This window comes from Dromiciops gliroides, chromosome 1 (assembly GCF_019393635.1).
Source record: "Dromiciops gliroides isolate mDroGli1 chromosome 1, mDroGli1.pri, whole genome shotgun sequence".
Classification (NCBI taxonomy): Eukaryota; Metazoa; Chordata; class Mammalia; order Microbiotheria; family Microbiotheriidae; genus Dromiciops; species Dromiciops gliroides.
This window is the reverse complement of record NC_057861.1, coordinates 103,430,930-103,446,482: the sequence shown is the minus strand read 5'-3', so window position 1 is coordinate 103,446,482 and position 15,553 is coordinate 103,430,930. Positions and strand designations below refer to the sequence as shown.

At 38.8% G+C, this 15,553-nt stretch overlaps 1 pseudogene; it reads right to left on the bottom strand.

The window, feature by feature from the left end:
* Positions 1 to 334: 334 nt before the first annotated feature.
* LOC122746248 overlaps positions 335 to 15,553 on the bottom strand; it is a 70,921-nt pseudogene continuing 55,702 nt past the window's right edge.

Here is a 15,553-nt window from a genome sequence, read left to right as displayed (position 1 = left end):
CAATAGTAGAGTTCTTCACTGAGACTGTCCTTAAACTTTCTAACTTGGTGAAAAAAGCTAAGTCATGGTCTTCATAGATGTAGCCTTCTAGAATCCAGGGTCAACTTGGCCCTACAAGAGACTTTGAAGGAGAAATTTAATGGAGGTTACTAATAATTTACATTGTCAGAGCCCTTTATAGTTTGCAAAGAACTTTCCTTTTTTGTGTGTGAGGTGTACATTGTATTCAAAAGTTTAAATATTCTTCAGACAATACAGCTTTTCCAATGAAATCCTCATGTAGTTTGCTCAGACAACTGGAATTGAAGGATGAGTGGCAGATGAAGATGACTCTTCAAGAGTGCTCTTCAGCCAGCTTTTCAGTTTTTGTCACAGGTTCTTCAGTGGGTCCTGTCATATAGAAGGCCTGCTCTGGGAGATAGTCATGCTGACCTGAAAAGAACTGTTGGAATCCCTTAATGGTTTCTTTCAGGGGTACCAATTTCCCCATGTGTCCTATGAATACTTCAGCAATCTGGAAGGGCTGTGACAAGAAACACTGAATTTTCCAGGCCCGAGATATTGGCAACTTGTTTTGTTCAGACAACTCATCCATACCAAGGATAGCAATGCTGTCCTGGAGGGACTTATAGTCCTGAAGAATTTTTTGCACACCACAGGCAACAGCATAGTGCTCATTGCCAACAACGTTGGGGTCCATGATTCAGGAGGTAGAGTCCAGAGGATATAGGCAGGATAAATTCCCAGCTCAGCAATGGCCTGAGACAGCACATTGGTAGCATCCAAGTGGACAAAGGTGGTGGCAGGAGTGGGGTCATTCAAGCCATCAGAGGGCATGTAGATGGCCTGCACAGACGTGATAGAACCCTTCTTGGTTGTGGTAATTCCTTCCTGCATGGTACCCATATCAATAGTCAAGGTGGGCTGGTAACCCACAGCAGAAGGTATTCTACCTAGTAAAGCAGAAACCTCTGAGCCAGCCTGAGTAAATCAGTAGATATTATCTATGGAAAGCAGTACATCTTGACCCTCTTGGTCTCTAAAGTATTCAGCCACAGTGAGGCCAGTCAAATCTACCTGAGTCTGAGTACCAGGTGGTTCATTCATCCATTCATATACCAATGCTACCTTGGAAGGGGTATCCTTCAGATTAATGACACTAGACTCAATCATCTCGTGGTACAAGTCATTGCCTTCTTGTGTGTGTTCACCAACACCAGCAAATACAGAATAACCACCGTGGGCCTTGTCAACATTGTTGATTAGCTCTATAATCGATACAATCTTCCCACACCAGCACCACCAAACAGACCCATTTTGCCACCCTTGGCATAGTGGGCCAAAAGATTACAACTTTGATGCCAGTGACCAGGATTTCTTGTTCCACAGTCTTCTTTATGAACTCAGGAGCCTCAGCACAAACAGCAGCAAACTGGTCTTGATTGGCCCCAATATTGGTCATCAATAAGGCTCTCCAATCACATTCATGATACTTCCTAGCATCTCAGGCCCCACAGGAATTTTGATGAGGGCACCAGAATCTAGGACCTTTTGCCCTTTCACCAATCCTTCAGTACCATCCATAGCAATGGTCCGGACTGTGCTCTCACCCAGATAATGGGCGACCTCCAGAACCAGCCTGGTCTCCCTGTCCTGTACTTCTAGGGCATTGAGGATGGGAGAGAGGCCCTCATCGAACTGCATGTCCACCATGACCCCAATGACAGCCACAATATGCCGACTGGACGCCCCGCTCTTGGTGACGAGGGATGTCACAGCTGCATAGTCCCGGCTTGACTGAAGCAAGGTCTAGGCTGGGGGCAACAGTGCCTAGGCCCCAAAGGGCACCTTAGGATGAGACAGTGGCAGCGCTTCCTAAGAGCCCAAACAGGGCAGAGTCTGGGGAGAGACTCAGAACATTCCTTTTAAAAGTCCTGTAAAGTGGGTACTATTATCCAGATGTGTGCAGATAAATAATCTATTTTTTTTTTTTGCCGGGCAATGAGGGTTAAGTGACTTGCCCTGGGTCACATAGCTAGTGTCAAGTATCTGAGGCTGGATTTAAACTCAGGCCCTTCTGAATCCCTGAATCCAAGGCCAGTGCTTTATCCACTGTACCACCTAGCTGCCCCCTAAAATTCTTTTTTCTAAAGATTCAGAGAAAAAACAAACAAAACAAAACAGTATTCATGCACGTTCAAACTTGATCTGCATTAAACTTGAGTCTGGACAATAAACAAAGTCTTGCTTTGTAGCCATTTAGTTGATTTTCAAGATGTAGGTAGTCAAACTAAAAATTTAACAATTGGCTCTCCCAGGCAAACTGGTTCGATGTGGTTCTAACATGCCCCTGTGATTTCTCTCATTTGGGCAGATAAGACCACTGAGAACCAACAATTAAATGACTTGTCCAGTCAAAGCATGAGCTAAGAGTTGGAGCCAGGACTCAAAGTCAGGTCTCCTGATTCTATGACTAGTATTTTCTCCCTGCCCCCCCCTCTCTACTTATATCTTTCTATTTTCCCTACTGTGTAAACTCTGGCTATTTTGCAAAATTGGTAAGCAAAAATTTTAGGTATAATTGGTTTTCTAGGACCAGGCCCATCAAGACCACTGTTATATGAAGACAGGCTGAAGTAGCAGGGGTTATTTAGAAAAGAAAAGATTGGGATTGGATGGAGTGGAAGAGAATGTCATCTGCCTCAAGTATGTGAAAGGACAGCATGTTGAAGTGAGATGAGACTTTTCAAATGAGATAAAAAGGTATACTGTGTTTTGAAAACCTTAAAGAAAAGAAAGGAACAAACATTTATTAAGTGCCAGCTATTTGCCAGGAACTATGCTAAGCATTTTGCAAATATTATTTCATTTGATTGTCACAACAACTCTGTGAAACAGGCACTATTATTATCCCCAGTTTTGTAGTTAAGGAAAATGTAGCAGAAAGAGGTGAAGTGACTTTTCCAAAATTATTTAGTAAGTTTCAAAGATTAGATTTGAGCTTAGATCTTCCTGTTTTCAGACCTAGCACACTATTCACTTTGAACTACATAGATATTTGTGGCTCAGTTGTCTAGTCTTGTCTGCCTCTTTGTGATATCATGGACCATAGCACACTAGGCCCTACTATCCTTCACTGTGTCTCAAAGTGAGTTCACACTCATTGTTTTCATGATGCTATCCATTTTGTCCTCCTCCTCCTCATTCATCATCATCATCACCACCCTTCCGGGGTCTACAGAATAGAATGAGAAATAATAAGTAGAAGTTGCCCAAAAAAAAAGCCAATTCAGGATCTATGTAAAGAAGAACTTAAAAAATAATTATAAAATTATTAATTATTATAAAAGAGGAATGGATTGTCAAGAATAAAATGACCATTTGCAGGGCATGTTGTAGAAGGAGGTTGTTTTTTGTTTCAGGTATTGGTTATACTAAATAGCTTCTGAAATCCTTTCCAATTCTGAGATTCCAAGATTTAATTATTCTCAAATCCCTTTATGGTAAACAAAGCTACAAAATCAAGAATGCTCTTGACTACTGTGCAGTAGTTAAACAAATTTTTAAAGAGCAAAAATGTAGATTCTAGCCATGGCTTTGACACTGGGTAGCTATGAAACCTGCAGCAAACAACTGATCCTCTCTGACTCTCATGTTTATCTTCTGTAATATGAAGGAGTTTACAGGATGCCCTTTATGTCTTACATGTCACCAATACACATATTTGCTGAATGAAACTGGAATATTCCTATTCCCTTGTGGGCGAAAGGCACTGAGCAAAAAGGACAGAGAAGGCATTCTGGTTGACAGTTTCAAGAAGAGAAGGTTATGTGTGCATTATCAATGTCTGACATTTTTATGAGAGATATTTGTCAAGTACTTTGCACAGTGCATGTCACATAGTAAGTGCTTAATTAGTGCTTATTCCATTCTCTTTCCCTTTATTATCTGAATCTTTTGTGTTTCCACACTATACTACAAATGAAATCCAAATTTTAAACTGCTTTGTTAAAAGGATTTCTCAAGCTGGTGAAATCTCAGATCTGTTGAAATATAAAACTGAAAGCATAGCTAGCCCTAGAAGACTGCAAGGTATTTCTTTGAGAGGTGGGATTGTTTTATTTATCATTATATCTTTCCTGATAAGAAGCCATGTGGCATAATGGATAGAATGAGCCTCAAAACCAGGAAGGTGACCTCGGGCAAGCCTCTTAAAATCTTGGAGTTTTGGAAAGCTCTCTAAAACAATGAGTTTCAGAGAAGGGGCGGAGCTGTATTTGTAGTGGGCATTTCTTCACTAGGGGAATTCTCAAATCCAGTATTGATCTTCTGTCTCTCTCCCCTTTTTCCCTGGTGTATAACAAAATACTAGATGTCTGTGCAATAAAATTGAATGATTTAATGATACAAATTAACATTGATTATATAAACTATTTTAATACTGCAAAAAAGGAGGGGGAAGCTAGGTGGCATAGTGGATAAAGCACTGACCCTGGATTCAGGAGGACCTGAGTTCAAATCCAGCCTCAGACACTTAACACTTACTAGTTGTGTGACCCTGGGCAAGTCACTTAACCCTCATTGCCCCACAAAACAAAACAAAGCAAAACAAAACAAAACAAAAACAAAAAGGAGTGGGGGGGGTGAGGAGGGCATTGGCAGTAGTTCACACAAATGTTCTAGCTTTGGTCTTCCTTTTATTCCTAAAATTTTAGGAGTAAACTATTTTAACAGAGAAGGAGAAGAGCTAGTCGGACAGGACATTCCAAGGTCACAAATGACCTCTTAATTGCTAGTTCTGATACACCAGAATGGCTTTTTCTCAATCTTCAAACTCTTTGACTTAAAAAAAAAAAAGATTTTTATTGCTATCTTTTGTTTTACAATGCCTAGATTTGGGGACAGCTGGGTGGCGCAGTGGATAAAGCACTGGCCCTGGAGTCAGGAGGACCTGAGTTCAAATCCAGCTTCAGACACATGGCACTTACTTGCTGTGTGATCCTGGGCAAATCACTTAACCCTCATTGCCCCGCAAAAACAAAGAACAAAAAAAAAAAGAGCCATTTTTATAACCAAGATTTTTTTTAATGAAAAGAAGATAAATAGGAAAAAATCAGCAAAACCTATTCATACATCCAAAACAAAAAGTCTGACTCTATATTTAATGCTCTGCACCTGTTAACCCCTCTCTCAAGTCTACAAAGTCTCAACTTTTCAAAAGGTTTTATTGATTTTTTTAAAGATATCTTTTTTTGAAGATACCATTCTTCACAATACTACCCAGCTAATCTTGCCTTATAATGAACTTTTTAAAAAATTAAAATAAAACGAACCAAAAGATCAACCAAGCATCATGACATCTACAGCATTCCATGTCCACGGTTCCTCAGCTCTTCAAGGAAAGAAGGGAGGTTCAGTTCTTTTTTTTTTTCTCTCTTCTCCAGGGGCAACATTGGTTATTAAAATTATACAATATAGAGATTTTGGCAGATGGATGATGAGGAATATGGAGAGCTTGATTTGAAGTTAGGAAGACCTGTGTTCAGTTAGAGCTTCAGGTATGTACTATCCACGTGAACATGGGCAAATCACTTACCCTTTCTGTGCCTGTTTCCTTATCTATAAAAATGGAATAATAATAGCATCTATATCCCAGGGTTATTCTGAGAATCCAGTGATATAACATACATAAATTGTTTTATAAACTCTAAATAGCTACACAAATGCTCTTCTTCTTCTTATTATTGATTATAGACACTGTCACAGCTTCCACAGCAATTTCTATGAAGATATCTTCCAAGTCTATATATCCAGATCTTATCTTGCTTCTTAGCTTCAGTCTTCATATCCAGATGCCTCCAAGACATTTCCTTCTGAGTGTCCTTCTAATAGCTACAACTCAACTTGGTCGAAACAAAACTCATCATATTTCCTACAAACCTTCCTTTTCTCTCTTAACTTTCCTCTTTTTATGGATAACTACCATCTTCCTGCTGAGATAGACTTGACATTGCAATCCCCTTTATCCCTTCTCTCTGCCTCACCTTAATTGTCACAGTCAGACTGTTGCCAAGTCATGTCACTCCCACTTCCTGGGTAACAATTGATTTTTGTCCTTTCATTTCCATAGCTATTGCTGGCATCCTAGTTTAGTCCCATTGCAATTTACCTGGACTATTTTTACAGCCTCCTAATTGCAGTTCTTACATCTGGTATCTTCTTTCTCCAGACTCCACTTCAAATATAACAGCTAGCAGAATGATAAGCCTAGTGTATGGTGTTCATAATATCACTATTCACTTTGAGAAACCTTTAGTGTTACCGATTGCCTATTGCATTCATTTGCAAAGTAGAAGCTGGGTCCATTTCAAAAGCAAAAATATGATCACCAGAGGTTATAATCAACCAATGAGAAGGTGATAAGATAAGGTGAATCCTGCCCTCTCTACAATAGCCAGGTGTGGGGTTTGTCTACAATGTAATCACATCTTCCTTCCACATGATTCCTCCTAACCCCCACCTCCACCACTCACTCACACACACACACACACACACACACACACACACTGTCCCCCTCCAATTCAAGTTCTTAACTCCACCCACTTCCACCCCCCATCCTGCAAGTACCCAATGGCTTTGGTTCTCCTCCCTCCCTCTAACAGAAGAGGGTAGACAGTGGAGAGCTCCTCCTATAGCTTTCATTTAGGAAGCACTCCCAAGGCAGCTATCTCATCATTTCCCACTCACTGGACTCCTTCGGACTTCAACTTGCCCCTGAGGAAGGTACCCTTCCCTTCTGTCCCCTAACCAAACCCTGTCACTTCTCAGATTCTTTTTATGTGCTGTCATCCTCCATTAGATTGTGAGCTCCTTGAGGGCAGACTCTATCTTTTGTCTTTCTTTGCAGCCGCAGTGCTCAGCACAGTGCCTGGCACATGATAGACTACTTAATAAATGTTTATTGCATGCCTGAATGACTGAGTGACTGACTGACTAACTGATAACCACCACTTTCCTGCTACCTCCCACAATATCCGTAGCTTTCTTCCTCAAGACTTCATGGCTGCAGCAAGCCCCTCTCCATACTGGGTTCCAGTGATCATTGAGTAAAAAAGACTCCTGCTCCCCTTTTGTTTTGAGCAAGATAGTGGTAGTTACAAAGGAGTATCTGTATATAATTTATATACAAATAAAGAGATGTGGAGATGATTTTAAAATTTTCACTGATGGATGAGGATGAACAAAATCTGGAGGCCATCATAGATAGGATCCAATACAATTAACACTCACCAGCTAAACTCTTCCATAGTCTGACTCTAACCCTTCCATCTTCTACTTGTATTCTTTGGCTTAGACCTTCATTTCCTTTGAATGGTGCCACCAGATGTGTAGACAGCAGTATCTGGACTACAATGAAGAGGGAAGTGTGTTCTTCCCTCCCCAGTATTCTTGCCCTAAGGAAAAAGTACTATTGACTAATTTACTTACAGATCTGGCCTCAGGTAAGGTCATGCAGTTGGCAAGTGAATGAGCCAGGATTTCAACTCAGGTCCTTTGATTCGAGACTCAGTGTTCTCACTGCATCTATAATCTCAAGGAACAATATCCTAATAATCAGAGAGAATCAAAAGTGTAATGGAACATCTTGTTGGGTAGTATGTTTTCCACTGCCAGCTGCATTCAAACCAATTTTGGATGACCACTTTTCAGAGATATTATAGAAAGGATTTCTGAATGGTACCAGTTAGAGTTAAAGAATACTGAGCTGTCATTAAGCAAATCTCTTCAAAAAATCCTGCAAATCTTAATGATTCTTTGTCAAAACCAAGTTTTCTGGTTCCCAATCTGGTGACTTTTCCCCCAGGGCAGCATCCTGACTTTCCTTTGATAGATACATAAAAGCAGTAGATTTTGATGGGAAATAGTGAGAGTTTAGGTAAATCCATGTCTTGGAGGACATGTATTGGGGATGGACAGGGAGTTATATAGCATTTAAGTACTGGCTTTTTAGGGAAAATAAAGATCAAAAGGGATCAGGAAGACTAGGGGTGGGGGTCCGAGGTAGGGGTGGAGAAGAGCTTGGTGAGAGTGTTGAGATTATAGAAGATTACCCAGTAACTTGATAATTGACTTCCTGGGTCCCAACACCCACAAGGGCGGGGAAGGGGGTGGAGCTGAGAGGTGGAGGACAAAGGGTCAGTGCTGAAGGACTGCTACCCTTTATTCTGATCCTCTCTACATCCTTTGTCTTCTGTCTTTTCTCTTTTTGAACCTCTCTAATTGATTCCTCCATTGGAGGAAGCCCTCATCAGTATGTCTCTGAAGTTTCACAACCAAACAATGCTCTTACCACTGGACATTGAAAACCTATGTGCTGGTGACTGCTTTGGGAAATAGCCATTCAGGCTGGGGAGCTGAATTAATGCTAGAGAGGTACTGGGCTAGAAAAAAGAAATACCCTCCCTGCCCCACTCATATTAAATTGTATTTATTTTATATTTACTCATTTATGAAAATTGTTTTCATTCCCTGGTTGAACAGAATCCCCTTGAGAATAGGAACTGTTTTGTCTTTTGATCCTCAGTGCCAAGCATAGTGACTACCACACATTAGGCACTGAAGAAATGGCATTAGGATGCCCCTATGAATCTGGATCCCAAGCAAACATTGACAAAGCTCTCCAGCTTCATCTAGCTGTGGTCTGGTCTCTTCACTCAGACCTATAGTTAGGTCTTCACTGGAATTTCTACGCTGAACATGGTAATCAGCTACAGTTCATAATAATGCTTATTACCAAAAGATTGCTCAGTGGAATTTGAGTTAATAATTATTCAGTGTCTAGGCCAAATAGCATATGCTTCTGAGAGAGCCAGTGGGAATATTTAGGGCTTTTTTTTTCCTTTCAACTTTCTTTTTTATTTAATTGGGACACAATATAGACTGTACTTTCAAGTTGATTTCTAGAGTAAAACACAGCTTCCTGCTTTCTCTGAAAAGGTCCATGAACCCTTAGCTGGGAGGCCACTCACTTAACCAGGGGGCCCCTAGAACTGCTATTCATGGGCAATGATTCAGAAGGCAACAGGGCCAACTAGTTTTACAAGCGACCCTTAAAGTTCTTTCTATGTTACTCACAGAAGGGCCTCTACCACTAGAATAAGACTTTCCTGACATACCCACGCCCACATTCCACATCTTGTCTGTAAATTAACACACTATTTGTGTATATGTATATGCCTGCATATCTACACTTATATGTGCTGGGGAGGTAGCAAATTTGTGGGGTTTTTTTTGTTTTGTTTTTAAACTAGATCATAGCGATTATTTTACAAATCATCAGTCACAAAAATCTTATTCCCCAGACTTTATCTAAGTCATTTACCAAACAACAGCAACAAACTGGTGGTGATGGTGGTGATAATGATGATATCCAACTAGTTCAAGGCCACAGACTGATCTGATCTTTGGGAAACTCAACTAGCAAGGTCCCTGAAAGCTGGTATTGACCCATTAATAACTACACCTTTGAATGAGTCTTTTTGACAGTTCGCGTGTATCTATCATATTCATAGGAACATAGATCCAGAGTTGGAAAGAACCTCAGATGCCATCTAACTAAAGCCAATCACTTTACAGATGAGAAAACTGAGGCCAACTGAGGTTAAATTGAGAAAGGGAAAAGAACAAGTGTTTCTATACTGCCTACTATGTGACAGGAAGTGTGCTAAGGGCTGTACAAATGCTATCTTATTTCTTCCTCACAACAATCCTGTGAGATAGGTGCTATCCCCATTTTATAGTGGAGGAAACTGGGACAGACAGTGGTTAGGCAACTATCCCAGACTTACCTAGTTAGTAATGTCTGATGCCAGATTCAAACTTGGATCTTCCTTACTTCAGGCCCACGGCTCTATTCCCTGCATCATCTAACTACTTCTTAGGTCACAGAGGTCACATAAGTCGTAAGAGGTAAAACCAATATTTGGTATCAGTCTATTATGTCCACAAGGAAGAAATGAATAATTTAGACAGATGATTCACTGAAATCTGGATATACTCTATTGACAATATTCCCTGATATCCAGGTCTTTTAAACTTATCAAGAAAGGATATGAACATGACCTATTCTTGATGAATTCGGGTTACCCCCGAGTAATCTCTGCTTCATCCCTTTCTAAATGCTCACTAACCTTCCCTTTAATAACTGGTTGTTATAAATCAAAGTCAAATCAAGACACCAATTAAGGGCATATCATGTGCCGGGTACTGTGTTGAGTTCTAGGGATACAAAGAAAGGCAAAAATGAGGCTCTAGTCTCAAGGAGTTTATAATCTCAAACTGTCTCTACCAATTCTCTTCTTTTGAAAATTAATTATTGTCCCCTTCTCCAGAACTATGGTTTTCTTCCCATTTTCCATAGCATTTCAAAGACAACTATCAAGGATTCAGCAATCACATTTAGTCATGGCCACATTTTTCTCCAAATTCTTATGAATACCACATTTAGTAGTACATTCTAGAATATTTTTTCAGGGATACACTTCAAACTAATAACATAATGTTTCTGAGCCTACTGTCCTTACCTTTTCATTTTCAAAATTAGGATAACATTTGTCTATGGTCATTCAGATTTCTTCTATAGTCATGATTTCTCAAAGATTCTTGATAATCAATATGAGATCATGCTTAAAATTCTTTTGACACCTTGGAAGGCAATTTTTCTGGACCTGATGATTTTACTTTATTTTAACAACTAGGTCTATTTTTGCCACCTTATATACTACTGGGGGCTTTAGTTTTTTTTATTTTTTTTAAAGATTTTTTTTCTCCCCTGAAACATGAATGCGGCTTTCATTGCTGCAAGAGACTAAAGATAAATATCAAAAAGACAAAAAATATCCAACTTGGAAGAGACAGATGTCACCAAGTGTAACATGCCGTCTGAATTATTAATTTCTTCTACAACATGTCAGATCACTGGTCATCCAGCCTAGGTTTGAAGATCTCCACCAACAGGAAACTCACTCCATCATGAGAGCAAACCATTCTCTATCTTTAAGCATCCTTATTTGTTAACAAAGCTACTGTTTATGTTGAGTATAAATTTGCCTCCCAGTAACTTCCATTTATTGATCCAAGTTCTGCCCCAGGGACATCACTGTACAAAGATAGGATCTAAATTAGTTAAAGCACACTCTTAAATTGTTGCTGGAAAAAATAAAAGTGTATGACACAGTACCCTCTAAATCATAAAGCTTTTATTAAAACTAGGAGAATACTTAGACACTCTATATAATGCAGATTTAAGAAGAATGTCAGACTTTAACCTTAGCCTCTAACTTCTTTCATTTCTTTCTTTCTTTTTTTTTTTGGTGAGGCAATTGGTGTTAAATGACTTGCCCAGGGTCACACAGCTAGTAAATGTCAAGTGTCTGAGGCCTGATTTGAACTCAGGTCCTCCTGACTCCAGGGCTACTGCACCACCTAGCTGCCCTACTTCTTTCATTTCTTTTACAACCTGTGTTGTAATATTCATAACCTGTGTCATTATGTATTCCTTATAATGCTTACTCTGAGCCAGGCACTTTACTAATTTCATCCTAACAATTGCCACCAAAAACCAAACAAACAAAGAAACACACAGGCTCTCTACCACCTAGCACTGTGTCATCCATCCATGCAACCACTGGTTACAGCAAATGGAGAGATGTTGAATGCTGTGTATAAATTCTACTGATGTACACATAAGATAATGAGATTGATGCATGCACTGCCAATGAGTGAAGTGAAAGTTGAGGTGAAATTTTTTGAGACCTACAGTATATTACTGATTCCATACTCAAAATCTAATATCATGGAGCAGTATTGAACTTGTAGGCTTAGACTTTAAGGAAGCAGGGTCACCTCCATATAATAATGAGTTATCACGGGGCAGCTGAGTGGCACAGTGGATAAAGCACCGGCCCTGGATTCAGGAGTACCTGAGTTCAAATCTGGCCTCAGACACTTGACACTTATTAGCTGTGTGAGCCTGTGTGTAACCCCCATTGCCCTGAAAAAAAATAATAATGAGTTATCATAGTAAGATTTTAGTTGAGAAAAATGATATACAGATGTAGACATAGATACACATATATGTATATATATACACTCACACATACATGCACATTCAAGAACATGCACAAACGTGTGCATACACATGACCATTTTTTCATTACAACATAGCATAGTTTACATGGTGCTGGGCTTAGAATCAGAAACTCTATTCAAATTTCCTTTTCCATAACTAGCTGTGTCAGCCAATACCAAGTCAATCAACAAATATTCATGGGTCAATCAGTCAATCAACATTTATTAAATGTCTATTATGTTCCAGGCACTGTTCTAAATGCTGGGGATATGAAAAGAATCAAAAGATAGTCCCATTCTCAAGGAACTCATAGTCTTATGGGGATATAGTATTTAAACAAATATATATATAACAAGCTACATACAGGATAAACTGGAGTTGATCTCAGAGGAAAAGCAATGACTCCAAAGGGGGAGCAGCAAAGATGTCAGATGAATGACACTGCTTAGGATTTATCTGTTGATTCATAGACTGTTTGGGATATCTATAGCTAGAGGGAGTTCCAAAACTAAAAGTTCCCTGTGCTGACAAAATCATAGATTCTTCTTATAGTCTTACATGTGTACTGGCATATACATGTATATGTATTTATTTCTAGTTCATAGAATAAAACAAACATCAGATTTGAAAAATACCAGTCATTTAGTCTGACCTTCTGACTAAAGCATATGTTGTCTCTGCTATGTATATAAGCACATATTTATTTTTTTCATCCAGTGTGTAGCCAATAATGAAGTCCAGAAAACTTAAGTCACACACCCAACCAATGTACTCTTTGAAGCTTCTGTTCCACCAAAACTGATTCTTTTGGTCCATAAGCAGGGATAATAAACAGCAGTCATTTCAAATAAGTGAAGATGCATTCTCTCCTGTACATGTGAACTTTTGTTTAACTTTTTTTCTTTACCAAGTATTTTGTGTCAGAATATTTTACTAATCCTTTCTTTCTGCCACCATGGTAACCTAAAATATATTATTTTAATATTTTAATATTATTTTTCCCTCATTTTTTGAAGTGAAGGAATTTCAAGATTTAAAGTACAGTAATGACTGTCAAAGACCAGTCTAGGTAACTATCCAGAGAGTTAGCAGCAGCAGGCTAGCTGTAATGAATTCTTTTGGGCATGATAACCAAAGGAACAAAGAAAAAAAAGTTCCTCAGTCCCCCAGATCCCCTTCCTATAATAATGATAGTGAGTTGACAAAATAAAAAAATGGACAGAAGATGAAAAAAATCATAGTTTTTAGATTCTTAAATATAAACATGAATCTGATCAATGGCATCCTAAGATCCTTATCCAATGATCACTAAATTAACTGGGGGATTTGTATCATATAAACATTGACATCCTTAGTATAAATGAAGCCAGAAGATATAAGGAAATGGTAGCTAAGTGGCAGAGTGATTCTTAGGGATGTAAATAGTTGTCAGAACCATTTGTATTGTGTGCTCACAAACTATGAGAAACATCACTTCATGTGATGTTTTCTTACTGCCTTGAACTACTCATGGTACTTAGGTACCAATCCAGTTTGTTAAGGTTAAAGAGGTAAAGAAATTATGAATCTTCTGAACAAATTCACCTTTTTTTGATACACGGCTTGTTGACTATACAGTAGTATATCTGTATAAATTTCAGACTTGCAACTTGGATGGAATCTGACCTCGGGTAGCTGTGATCTCTGATAAACAATTCAACTTCTTGGGACCTCAGTTTCCTCATCTCAAAAATGATTCCAAGAATATTTTTAATACTTGTCGTATAGGGTTGTTGTGAGGAAAGGTTATTATTTTGTGTATCTTATAAGGCTATATTAAGGCAAGATATTGTTGTTATGTGATAGAAGGCATGGCATATAGTGAATTCTCAACAACATCACCCCAAAATAGGCTTAATTACATCTTTTTTTTTGCGGGGCAATGGGGGTTAAGTGACTTGCCTAGGGTCATACAGCTAGTAAGTGTCAAGTGTCTGAGGCCGGATTTGAATTAGATTAAGAAATTATATTTATGAAAAAATAAAACAACATCAGTAAGTGGAACATAGACATCTCATAGGCATTAAATGCCATTACTTCCTTTGAAGTTTATCTACTCTGTAATCTCTGAAGAATCAAAATTCAGAGTGGTCCAAATAGCAATGGAAAGATGTATGAAGGGTAAAATTTGAGCAAAGAATGTTACTGGCAAAGACTGTTGCATGAAGCATAATGTGTGCCTTTTGAGGGCAAAGAGTGTTTAAGTTTTGGTTTTGAATCCCCAGTAACTAGAGGAGCACTTGGTATATATTAAGCATTTAATAAATGCTGCTTTACTTGAAGAAGGAGCATAAGAGTTGCCATCTAAGAGAAGCATAGTTGGCAAAGGAGTTGTGGCAGTCAGCAAAATTGAAGGAGAAGAGTTGGACAGCCCCAATGCTTCTTAGCTGGTTAACCTTTGTGCCTTCAACAGATTCAGATGAAGGCCTACAATTCATATGCTAACGCCAAGAAGACTGCCTAAATCACTCTAAGCAGAACTGATCTTTCCTTCCTCTGAATACCTCAGACCTTTAATCATACATAACATTGTCATGACACACAATAGCTTGCTTCTATTGGTAGGTATTTGTATATACACCTTAAATCCCCTACTTGGTTGAAGAAGGATTTATAAGGGCAAGTATTGTCTTTATGTTCTCCTATACATAACATCATTTATTATTAAAATGAATAAATATTAGTGAAATAATACCTTATATTTCTATAACAATTTAAGGTTTTCAAATTCCTTCACAAATATGTCCTTTGAGACTCACAACTGACCTGTAAATTAGTGCCAATGTGATTTCCATTTTAATTATTAAGAAACGAAGGCCTAGAGAAGATAAGAAACAAATCCAAGGTTGTGAAACTGGTAAGAGATGAAGCTGGGACATGAACACAGACTTTTGACTGGAAGGTCATTGTTATTTCTATTTCTGTAGCATAGAATCTGGCCTAATAAATGTTAATTGATTGATACTGATTGATAAGATTATGGCATCTTTTACTATACTATTGTGAGAATCAGAGCACCATCCTGAGGAAAAAGCATGTGATTACTATCCAAACAGTTACATCTCTTTATAGAAACACCTGTAAATCATGTCAATCACTGCTACCAGCCAATTAGCTTGGAGCTGTGTGTGTAGGAACTGCACCTGTGCAGGCCTGCAGAGGGCTTCTTCTAGAGAGAACAGGGGGTCACCCTTTGGATTGGAAGTGGCGAGAGGAGTGGGTGCAGGTGCAGGGAGCGAGGGTCCTTTATTTCTTTCTCCACGTGTTCTCTTTACTAACCCCTAAACTTTAATAAATACTTAATGCCCAAAGATTGGTGCTATATGTTTCTAATTTAAGGCGATTACTTATTAGATTTTTTAGACATCGCAGTTAGATTTTTTA